General features: G+C 40.0%; 1 protein-coding gene across 4 annotated transcripts in view; it reads left to right on the top strand.

Annotated features, from left to right (window-relative positions):
* TRIM13 (tripartite motif containing 13) overlaps positions 1 to 12,489 on the top strand; it is a 55,231-nt gene that overhangs the window by 10,612 nt on the left and 32,130 nt on the right. Inside the window, exon 1 of one of the 4 annotated variants that reach the window (XM_077158178.1) lies at positions 3,128 to 3,257. The exons of the other annotated variants lie outside the window; for them this stretch is intronic. The gene's annotated coding sequence lies outside the window, so the exon portion shown is untranslated. Of the gene's footprint in view, positions 1 to 3,127; positions 3,258 to 12,489 lie in introns of those variants that run through there. 4 annotated transcript variants of the gene reach the window in all.

The following is a 12,489-nucleotide window of genomic DNA, read 5'->3' as shown; positions in this document are numbered from 1 at the left end:
TTCACAATCAATATTCCTTAAGACCATGTCTCCCAAGAAATCCGCCCGAGTGACCACCGGATCGAATGGGATATTTCTCCACTTCCTTTATTTCGCCCCCTCATGTGTTTTGAGAAGAAATTAAGGGGAAAAAAATAAGTCCCTCCTCTTCCTCCAAGTTCTTCTTCCTGCTGGCTTGAATGGCAAGTATGTTACCAGCAGAACTTTCTCTAAAAGAAATGAAAAGTTAACTAAAAGTCATGCTTAATGGCTGGGTGTCCGGAAGCTGAAAAGATTTAAAAAGAGAAGAAATAGTAATTCTTATTTTTTTTAATTTTAGAAACTAAAGAGGCCTCCTGACCTAGTTTGAAAAACACAACCAGTCAAAATACTATCAGGAAAAAAGAAATCCAACAAAATCTAGTGGGAAGATACTCTAGAGTGTCATTATTAAAAGTGCCAGAGTTCTAGGTTGTATATTTTAAATGCACTTAATGATTAATCTCCAAATGCACAGATATCCTCCCAACCCCTGACAGCCTTCACCCTTTCCCTGTTGAATCCTGGCCCACCCTGAAGAGCTATTTGGACGCAGCCAGGTCCCCTCAGGCAGAACGGGTTAGTCATGTCCTCCCTGTGTTCAGTGCACAGAGGAAATGCTACAGGTTGTCCCTCGCCCTCCTTCCCTAACAAAAGGGCATTGTATTGTGCTGCTTGACTCAGGCTCCTGAGGGAAACTTGTGGTTTGCAAACTTGTGGGGACATGAGGCACAGTTCATGTCCTGATTTGGGGTTGCAATGTGAGGACCTGGTTTGGGTTTGTCCCATGAGCCTACCATTCTTTTAACGCTGGGCTACTTCTTTTATTTATTTATTTATTTTATTTATTTATTTTTAAACATAACAACATACAAACACAAGCATTCTTAGATATGATCATTCCATTCTTGGTATATAATCAATAACTCACAATATCATCACATAGCTGTATATTCATCATCATGAGCATTTCTTAGAACATTTGCATCAATTCAGAAAAAGAAATAAAAAGCAAGGAGAAAAAAGTTATACATACCATACCCCTTTCTCCTCCCTTTCATTGATCACTAGCATTTCAATCTACAAAATTTATTCTAACATTCGTTCCCCCTATTATTTATTTATTTTTAATCCATATGAATTGTCTGTCAATAAGGTAGATATAAGGAGCATCAGACATAAGGTTTTCACAATCATGCAGTCACACTGCGAAAGCTATATCATTATCCAATCATCTTCAAGAAACATGCTACAGGAACACAGCTCTACATTTTCTGTCGCTTCCCTCCAGCTTCTCCAATATACCTTAACTAAAAAGGTGATATCTACATAATGTGTGAGAATAACCTCCAGGATAACCTCTCGACTCTGTTTGAACTCTCTCAGCCACTGACACTTTATTTTGTCTCATTTCACTCTTCCCCCTTTTGGTCAAGAAGGTTTCCTCAATCCCTTGATGCTAAGTCCCAGCTCATTCTAGGATTTCTGTCCCACGTTGCCAGAAAGGTCCACACCCCTGGGAGTCATGTCCCATGTAGAGAGGGGGAGGGCAGTGAGTTTGCTTGTCATGTTGGCTGAGAGAGAGAGGTCACATCTGAGCAACAAAAGAGGTTCTCTGGGGGTGACTCTTAGGCCTAATTTTAAGTAGGCTTGACCTATCCTTTGCGAGGATAAGTTTCATATGAACAAACTCCAAGATTGAAGGCTTGGCCTATTGCTTTGGTTGTCCCCACTGCTTGTGAAAATATCAGGAATTCTCCACATGGGGAAGTTGAATTTCCCCCCTTTCTCAAAGAGCTGGACCACTTTTCTTGCTCTTTGCTTCCCTGCTTCTAAGCACCCTTGGGCCCAGCTCCTAGTAAAGTGCTAATCCAACGTGGCTTGGTTGGAATGCTGCAGGAGAAGGGAGGGGCCAAGCTTTGTGCTGTCACCCACAGTGTCAAATGTCCTTTATAAGGCAAGGTCACGCGCATGTGGCCAGCAGAGGGCACTCTCGGTTCGGTAGAAATCCTGTGTTTCTCTGGCCCCTTGCTCATGTACTGGTTCATATCATCTTTTTGGTAAACCCTTGGGCTTGAGACTGCCCATGAATTTACATTTAAACCTGCACAAACCATTAGCATACCACCCGTTGTAAAGAACAGACCCACAAGGCGGCTAATTCAAAAGGCACAAGAAAGGCCAAAATTAGCTTAAAGAATACTAAGCCAAGATATCTACTAGTCAGACCAAAGGAAGAAAAGCTACCTGGTCAGTGTTTCAGAAAATTTTAATAATTTTAGAGCTGGAAGATTCTTACACTCACTCGACGAACTAGTTCATCTAACCCATCAACCTCATTTTTCAGATGGGGAAACCAAGGTTTAGGAAACCAGTCTATTAGACTCTCGAGAGGATGACAGAAAAATTATACTTTTCCCAAAATTGGGTTGTAGGCATGTGTTGAAAATACAGAGAGGTGACTGTTTGGGGAAACTGCCCTTTGGCTCTCTCCTTGTCTCCCCCTCTATATATATCTAATTTTTTCATGCCCTTTAGAGAGGAAGCATAGCTTCAGTGTTTCAGCAAATGCCTGTGCCCCTGCCACCCTAGACAGTTTGCCTTTGAATTCCAGCTCTGTCCCTTATTAGATGTGTGACTTTGTACGAGTTACTGAACCTCTCATTGCCTTTATTTCCTCATCTAAAAATGGGATTGGTAGCAGCACCCATTTCATTGGATTCTTTTGGAGATTAAATGATTTAATATTTGGAAAGCTCTTAGGAGAGTGCCTGATGTATAAAAAGTACTACAAAATTAACTGCTCAATAAGATGTATACAAATTTGGAAAGATGACTATTTTAATAATGAATATGGACAACATTCCAAGGGTACTGTTTATTATTATTATTATTGAAATGGAACATTAAAGTGATGATGTAGTATTCAAGCATCTTTTGTTGCCAGTAAATGCAGTTCAGTCTGGTTCAGTCCATCGAAGCTCAGGGATGAGGTTGGTCTTCAGGATATAGTACCTGAGGCTCACAAGGCCCTTGTTAAGTTTGGCTCTCACCTTTCTCGATTTCACATTCATTCTCTCTCTCTCTCTAGCTGCCTCTAGCTGTTTCCCCTCTGGCTTCAGATGGGCTTTCTCCATAGAGCAGCCAGCAGTCCAGAGCTTCCATCAAATCGTAGCTTGCATCAAATCGTGGTCAGAAGGGAGGGAAGAGGGAATGGCTAGATCCACAGGAAAGCAAAGGTACTTTCCAAAAGGTTGATAAAAGCTTTTTAAAAATTATTATTTAAAGAAGTTGTTCTTTATACCAGTAGAAACATCAGTGTGAAAACATCTATTCAAGGTGTTTGAACTGAATCAACTGAACCTACTTTCAGTTCTTTGGTGTATATCACTAGTAGTGAGATTGCTGGGTGATTTGATTTGATTTCCTTTCTGCACTTAACTTCCTGAGGAATTGCCAAACTTTCATAGTGGCTGCACCATTTTGCATTCCTACCAACAATGAATGAATGATTGTTTCTATTTCTCCACATCTTCTCCAAAACTTCTTTTCTTTTTTTTTTTTTTTTTAGATAGCAGCCATTCTAAGGGGTGTCAAATGATATCTCATCATTTTGATTTGCATTTCTCTCCTGGCTAATAATGTTGAGCATCTTTTCATGTGCTTTTTGGCTGTTCAGGTATCTTCGTTGGAGAAATGTCTATTCAAGACTTTTGCCCATTTTTAAATTGGGTTGCTTGTCTTTTCCTGTTGAGTCGAAGGATTTCTTTATATATTCTAGATTTTAAACCCTTATCAGATAGGTGGTTTCCAAATATTTCCTCCTGTTGTGTAGGTTGTCATTTTACTTTCATGATAAAATCCTTTGATGCGTAAGCTTTTAATTTTGATGAAGTCCCATTTATCTATTTTTCCTATTGTTGTTTGTGCTTAGGGTGTAAAGTGTAAGAAACTGTTGCCTAGCACAAGGTCTTGAAAATGCTACAAGGCCTTGAAAATGCTTCCCTATGTTTTCTTCTAGGGGTTTTATAGTTCTGGTTCTTATATTTAGGTCTTTGATCCATTGAGCTTATTTTTTATAGGGTTTGAGTAGGGGTCCACCTTCATTCTTTTGCAGACGAATATTTAGTTTTCCCAGCACCATTTGTTGAAGAGACAATTTCTTCCCAGTTAAGTGAATTTTGCCCCCTTATCAAACATCAGTTTGCCATAAATGTGAGGGTTGATTTCTGAGCTCCAGTGGTCTATGTGACAGCACCATGTTGTTGTGATTACTGTGGCTTTGTAATAAGGTTTCAGGTTGGGATGTGAGTCCAACTTTGGTCTTGTTTTTCAAGTTGGCTTTGGCTTTTTGGGGCCCCTTAACCTTCCATATGAACTTGTGATTGGGTTTTCCATTTCTGCAAAGAAGGTTGTTGGACTTTTGATTGGACTGTGTTAAATCTGTAAATTGCTTGGGTAGAATTGACATCTCAACAACATTTAGTTTTCTAATCCATGCACAAAGATTGTCCTTCCATTCATTAAGATGTTATTTTCTTTTAGCAATGTTTTGTAGATTTTTGTGTAAAAGTCCTTTATATCATTGGTTATTTATTCCTAGATATTTGACTCTTTTAGTTGCTACTGTAAATGGATTTTTTTCTTGCTTTCTTCTTCCAATTGTCTGGTAGTGGTATATAGAAATACTACTGATTTTTGGGGTGTTGATCTTGTACCTTCCCACATAGATGAATTCATTTATTAGCTCTGGGAGATTTCTTGTGGATTTTTCAGGATTTTATGATCATGTCATCCACAAACAGGGAATTTCTTTCCCAATTTGAATGTCTTTTATTTCTTTTTCTTGTCTAACTGCTCTGGCTAGAACTTCTAGTATAGTGTTGAATAACAGTGGTGACAGTGGGCATCCTTGTGTTGTTCCTAATCTTAGACTGAAAGCTTTCAAAATTCATTCAGCATTAAGTATAATGTTAGCTATAAGGTTTTTTTTGTATGCCCTTTATTGTGTTGAAGACATTTCCTTGTATTCCTAGTTTTCTAGGTGTTGTTGTTTTTAATCAATAAAAAGGGATGCTGGATTTTGTCAGATGTCTTTTCTGCATCAATTGAGGGGATCTTTTTTTTTCTTTGCCTTCAATCTGTTAATGTGTTATGTTCCAGTAATTGATTTTCTTATGTTGAACCACCCTTGTGCAGCTGGCATAAATCCCAGAGGATAATAACCATGGCATATAATTATTTTAATATACTGTTGGATTTGATTTGCTTGTATTTTGTTGATGATTTTTGCATTGATGTTTGATTTTCTTTTTTTGTAGTATCTGTAATTTTCTTTTCTTGTAGTATCTTTACCTGGTTTTGGTAACAAGTTGAGTTTGGCCTCATAGAATGTGTTAGGGAGTATTCCCTCCTGTTCAGTTTTTTTTTTTGGAAGAGTTTGAGCAGGGTTGGTGTCAGTTCTTGTAATGTTTGGTAAAGTTCACCTGTGAAGCCATTTAGTCCTGGGATTTTCTTTGTTGGGGGGTTTTAATTTCTGATTTAATTTATTTACTAGTTAATGGTTTGTTGAACTCATATTTCTTCTTGAATCAGTATAGGTAGTTTGGGTGTTTCTAAGAGTTTGTCTGTGTAATGTTTTTATTTCAGTAGCGTCAGTAGCAATGTCCCCCCTTTCCTTTCTGATTTTAGTTATTTGTGTCCTTACTCTTTTTTCTTCTGTCTAGATAATGATTTGTCAATTTTATTGATCTTTCCAAAGAGGCAATTTTTGGTTTTGTTGATTCTATTTTTTTTTAATTCTCTATTTCATTTAACTCTGCTCTAATCTGTTGTTTCTTTCCTTCTGTTCACTTTGGATTTAGCTGCTCTTCTTTTTCTAGATCTAGTTGTGAGGTTAAATCTCTGATTTGATTTCTTTCTTCTTTTTTAATGTAAGCATTTAGAGCTATAAATTTTCCTCTTAGTAGTGCCTTTGCTTTTTGGTGGGTTGTATTTTCATTTTCATTTACCTCAAAATATTTCCTAGATTCTCTTGTGATTTCTTCTTTGACCCAATAGTCGTTTAAGAATGCATTGTTTAATTTCCATATATATGTGAATTTTCCCATTCTCCCTCTGTTATTGATATATAGCTTCCTTTCATTTTGGTTGGAAAAGATATATCTTATGATTTCATATTTTTTAATTGATTGAGACTTGTTTTGTGACATAACATAAGTTCTCTCTGGAGAATGATCAGTGTGCACTAGAAGGATGTGTATTTTGCTGCTGTTGGGTGAAATGTTCTACATACAACTGTAAGGTCTAGTTAGTTTATAGTATCATTCAAATCTTCTATTTCTTTGTGTCTTTTGCCTAGATGTTCTGTCTATTATTGAAAGTGGTGTATTCAAGTCTTGTACTATTAATATAAAACTGTCTATTTCTCTCTTCAAGTCTGTCAATATAAGCTTCATATATTTTTGGACTCTGCTCTTCGGGGTCATATATATTTAAAGTTGTTATGTTTTCTTGTTGAATTGACCTTTTTTTTTTTAAATCAGCATATAATGGCAGTCTTTTTCTCTCTAACAGTTTTTTTACTTAGAGTCTGTTTTATCTGTTATTAGTATAGCTACCCCAGCTCTCTTTGGTTACTACTTGTATGGTGTATTCCTTTTCCCATTCTTTCACTTTGAACCTACTATTGCCTTTGAATTTAGGATGAGTTTCTTGTAAACAGCACATATTTGGGTCATGCTTCTTTTATCCATTCTGACAATCTCTGCCTTTTGAGTATTGATGCTAAGCCATTTACATTTAATGTAACTATTGGTAATGCATGACTTCTGCATTTTGCTACTTGGCCTGTTTATGTCTTATACATTTTTTGTCCTTCAATTCTTTCTTTAATGCCCATATTCATGTTTATTTGATTTTTGTATTGTACCATATTGAGTCCTTTCTCATTTCTGTCTGGATATATTTTTCTTTTAGTTACTATGGGGTTAAAGATTAACATCCTAAATATATAATAATCATATTTGATTTGATACTAACTTTTCTCCAGTAGTGTACACACACCCTGTTTCTTTTTACACCTCTAGCCCCTCATCTTTTTTGTACTTGTCACAAATTATATCTTTGTACTTTGTATGCTCAAATGTATAGATTTATCATTACTTATGCCTTTGAATTTTAGCACCTATACAGAGTAAAAAGTGAAATTGCACACCAACAAATACAATGTTACTGGATTTATAACTATCTAAATGATTACCTTTACTGCAGCTCTTTATTTCTTTATGATATTTTGAACCACTGTCTAGTGCCCTTTCCTTTCAGTCTGAAGAACTCCCTTTAGCATTGCTTGTAGGGCAGGTTAGTGGTGATTAGCTCCCTTAGATTTGGTTATCTGGAAATTTCTTATTCTCCTCCTCTTTTTTGAAAAAAAGTCTCACCAGATATAAAATTCTGGGTTCGCGATTGCTTTCTTCCAGCACTTTAAGTATTTCAACCCACTGCCTTCGTAGTTTCCAGTGAGATATTGGCACTTAATTTAATTGGGACTCCCTTGTACATACACATTGCTTTGTTCTTGCAGCTTTCAGAACTCTTTCCTTTTCCTTGGCATTTGACAGTGTGATCAATACATGATGGGGCATATTTTTCTTCAAGTTTATCCTGTTTTGTGTTCTCTTTGTTTCTTAGATGTGCTTATGTTGTAGATTTGGCTTTCTAGGTTCTTGGCCATGCTGTGAGAAAGAAGTCAAGGGCACAGCACAGCACAGAGTAAGCAGGCAGAAAATTTACTGAGCACACAATATGAGAGGACAGTGGGCACTCTTGTAAAGACAGAGGTGAGAAACACAAGAGATCCCTATACTGTGGAGCCATCTGCTTTTATAGATTAACTTTACTTACTCCCCCCCACGTCTTCCTTGTTTGGGATTCTCTCTCCTACCCTCCCGTTTTGGTTTTGCTAAAGCTGCCAGAATACGATATACCAGAAATGGAATTGCTTTTAAAAATGGTATTTATTAAGTTGCAAGTTTACAGTTCTAAGGCCAAAAATGTCCAAACTAAGGCATCCAGGAAAAGACTCCAGAAAGGGCCAATAGTGTGTGGGATTTCTCTCTCAGCTGGGAAGGCGCATGGTGACCTCTGCTGGCTTTTTCTCCTGGCTTCTGCAAATGTCTTTCTGCATCTCCAAAGGTCTCTGGCTGTGTGGGCTTTGAAGCTTTTTCCAAAATGGCTCCTTCTTAAAGAGCTCCAGTAAGGACCTCACCTTGAATGGATAGGGACACATCTCCATGAGAACAACTTAATAGAAAACATCCCACTCACCAATATTGAGACAGTATTAAAGAACGTGGCTTTCCTGGGGTACACATCAGTTTCAAACCTGCACACCTCTCTTCTCTCTAGGTGGTAGATAGCACATTTGGGTGGATCAGTTGGCTCCACCCTTCTCTGTAGAACACTTACTCAGATATGGGTTCCTTAGCCCCCAGGTGCTTTTATTGCTGTTCTTCTCTGAGATGTCATTCTCCTTGAGGCCTGACTGCTTCTGGGAATTTCCCCTTTGCTTATTCAGCCACTGCCCTAATTCTAACCCTACCTCACTATCTCACATATGCACATAGTTGCTAAACTTGGGAAGCTTTCTGTCATTATTTATTTGAATGTTCCTTCTGCCCCTTGCTCTCCTTCTTCTTCAGGAACACCCATAATGCATATATTGGTAAGCTTGATGGTCTCTTAGGCTCTGTTTGTACTTCCTTATTCTTTTATCCTTCTGCTGCTCAGCCTGAAATTTTCCTATGGTCTTATCTTTGAGATCACTGATTTTCTTCTACCAGCTCCAAACTGCTGTTGAAATTGTCTAGGGAACTTTTTATTTCGGCGATTGTGGTCTTCAACTCCAGTGGTTTTGTTTGGTTCCTTTCAAAAATTTCTGTCTCTTTATGGAGATTTTCATGTTCTTCATTCATTGCTTTCCTGATATCCTTTACTTCTTTCTCTGTATTTTCCTTCATCTATTGGAGCATATTGAAGCTCTTTTTTTTTTTTCAGGTCTTTGTTATGTCCATGGTCTGTTCCTCATTAATATTTTCTGTATTTTTATCCTCTTCCTTTGGATGGGCCATCATTTCCTCTTTGTTTTGTAATCTATTACTGCACACTGTTAACTCTGGGATTCATTCCTTGAGATGTCTTGTTCTTGAGTTTGTAATCAGCTGGTGATGTGGCAGAGATTTTCTTAAGGGTTAGGAGCTAACAAAACCAAGCCAACCTAAGCCAAAAATACTATCTTTGCAAATTGGCTTTGTGTTGGCTGGTACTGTCCTTCAGTTAGGAAGGTCACCCTAGGTGAATGCAAAGTGCCATCCTCCCTATCTTTTAGGGGCCTGTGTGTTGTCCTGGGCTTGGCTTGCTCATGGCCTTAATAGTTCCCCTGTTTACAGGAGCTTGAATGCCCCCTCTACTTCTCAAGAAACGGAATTTCTCCCTCTCCCAGATGTCTCACTGTAGGACTTAAAGCAGGTAAGCTTCCCTCCCAGGCTGTCCTCCTCAATTGTGTCTTATACTGCTTTTGTTGTCTCAAGCTGCTTTTGCTTGGAGGACAAATTCTAGGTGGGAGAGCACATTGAAGAGGAGTTTTCCAAGGCAGCCTTTCCTACCTTTCCCTAATACAGCCAGAGTTCTACAGTGAGAGCACTCTCTGGCTCCAAGTAGCCGGGGGAGGGGTTCAGGGAGGAACCAGGAAGAACACCATTTGCTTCCCTCAGGGCTCCCCAAAGCTGTGCATTCTTGGCTTGGTCCCTGCCTGGCCAATGCAGCCTTCAGCTGTCCTCTGCAGCACTGAGGAAGCATGACATTTTAACTCTCCACCGCCTTTGTCTGGAGTGGGTGGGAGCAAAGGTTGCCTTCAGAGTCAGGTCCCCAGCAGTCTGAAGTAGCTAATCAAATGCAGTGATCAACATTTCCCCAAACACACATCAGGTTTTTGGGAAATGGATTTTTATGTCCCTCTGCAGCACGGGCAAGGTATTCCAGGGGCCTGAACTCACTGCTGCCTGCCAACAGAGTGGCCGATGGGTGTCAGTAACTGCTGTGCTGGAGAGAGCTGTTTTCTGGGTAGTTTGGGTAATTTACCACCTTCTCCCTCTTGCTCTTCGCTGAATGCTGCGCAGTGATCCACTGGACTCCGGAGTTTCAAAATAGTTGATCCAGACAGTTGCCTGTTGAATAGTTGTTCTGGGGGAGGGACTGATTCTTGGAGCTCCCTACTCGGTCATCTCCCCACAATTTAATATATCTTTGTTTTTTGGAGAAATCAAGTGTGTAATGAAGGATAAAGGTGTAGGAAAAAATGTGCAGTTAATGAACCTGACCATTAGACTGAGAACCCAAAAAGTCTTCAGTTATGATTCTAGACCAGGTTCTGTATTCCGTAGTTCAAAGCTATGTGTCATCTTCTTTCTCACTTTGGAACGCTTAAAACACACACACATATCATCCTGAACTCAAACTCTCACCCTTAAAGAATCAAGTGCTTGAGGCCTTTTTAATATATATGTGCCCTGCCCCACCCCCTTCCTTGTTTCAGAGGAAAGTATCTCTCCGAGGTTGGCCTGGCTTATGGAACATTCCTCCTCTTCTCTGGGGTCCCCCATTTGAGGGCAGCCATGCCTGGACGGTGTCCTGGTGGTCTCTTGAGCTATAGGGAGTAGCTGGGAGTAAAGAGGAAGCAGGAGAGGGTCCATGGGTGTCAGCAAGGAGTGGGGCCAGCTCTAAAGGGCTCTCCCTGGGCAGGTGAAGGCACTGCGAGAGGTGCTGAAGGGGGAGCATGTCAATTAGCATTTGAGCCCCTACCTGGGGAGAAGCACCTAGCAGAAAAAAAGCCTGTAAGGAAATGCTACAGTGGACCAGGTTCCAAGGGCCTTGACTTGAGCAGAGGAGGGAGAGGGTCATGGAGGTGAGAGAGAGGTCCACAGATGAGGTCCTGCCTGCGAAGAGGCAAGACAGCAGGAGTGTTGGAAAGAAGCAGTTCGGTATGCTTTGGAAAGTGAGGATAAGGACATGAGGCTGAGGATTAAGGGCACTTAAACAGGACGAGTTAGCAGAAGTCTCCTGGCTAAATGGGAGGGAAAGGGCTTGAGAGCACTCTCCTGGATGCACAGACTTTAATCCTGCTGAAATGCAGATTCTGATTCAGCAGGTCTGGAACAGGACCTGAGATGTGGCGTTTCTAACAAGCTTCCCTGTTGGCTCTTAGACGCCGCTTCGAAAAGCCAGAGTTTCTTCCAGACTTTAGAAGGGAGAATGCTGAGCAATGGAGGTAGAGGTTCACGTGCCTGAGACTCAACTTGGGGACACGTTTTTCGGGAGGAAGTTCGTCTAGCTCCAGTACAGATTACAGGTTGCCTTTGCAAGGTCGCAGATAGTAATAAGGATTTATGCAGAACTTACAGGGCAAGGAGCAAAAAGCATCCCAGATTTGAGATCCCTTACAATCTCCCAGGGAGCCCGGGGCTGGGAAGAAGGGTGCTCTCCAGCTAGGTGGGGGGCCCAGATCACCTGTAATCAGGTGACCCCATGAGGCAAGAGAAGATGCTAGCAGGAACGTCCCTGCAGGGTCACAGCAGCCCCAAAATTCCCACAGGGAAGCTGGAGGCAGCCATCCCAAGCTTTTGAAAAAAGATACCTCAGACAGGCACTTGCCAAACCAGGGGACCTATTGAGATGAGTTGCTAATTGTAATAAAGGCAGACTGTTATCTGGACTAAGTTTAAAACAGCTTTCCAGGGGGAAATGAGGACAGGCCAATGCAGCCAAAAAGGGCTGGGTGTTGGCTTTGCAGAAAGCTGAGGCACACTTACAATGAGGGTTGCCAACTGTCCTGTACTGAACCACAGAGTGTGGTCTGTTAGCTTCTGTTGTATGAAAACATGGTAAAAGCCTGTCCTAAAAAATCATTATAATTTCAGATATTTTTTCTCTTACATTTTGATTGCTTTTTAATCAGAAGAGCTCTGTACTTTGTTTTTCATTAGTATTTGTTAAGTATTGAATGAACAAGGAATCTTGTCATTCTTCTGAAATGTGAAGAATCCTTTTATTTATCTGCGTGCAAGTAAAATGTTCCAACATTAATGTGAAGTACTCTGTTAAGTAAAGTAAAAGTTTATCCCATAGGAAGGGAGGGTCTGCTCTGCAAAAAGAGTATTTATTTTCCCTCATTCTCTGTGGAGTGAATATTTTTGTATTCATATTTACAAAATGAAGCAGGGAAGCAGGGAAAACGTATCCTCATTGGAGCAATGCCAAGAGCTAACCCTGTTTATTGAGGGTCGGATACTTTACATCTTCCATCCCCTTCCTCCAAAATCCCCTGAGGGAGGTGCTGTAAGTGTCCCCATTTTACAGAACAGCAAACAGGGTTAGAAATAGAAAGATTAAATATTGAAACCCAAAACTTAGAAG

The sequence above is a fragment of the Tamandua tetradactyla genome, chromosome 4, assembly GCF_023851605.1.
Source record: "Tamandua tetradactyla isolate mTamTet1 chromosome 4, mTamTet1.pri, whole genome shotgun sequence".
Taxonomy (NCBI): domain Eukaryota; kingdom Metazoa; phylum Chordata; class Mammalia; order Pilosa; family Myrmecophagidae; genus Tamandua; species Tamandua tetradactyla.
Note: the sequence above shows the minus strand (reverse complement) of the source record. Positions and strands in the feature narration are given on the sequence as shown.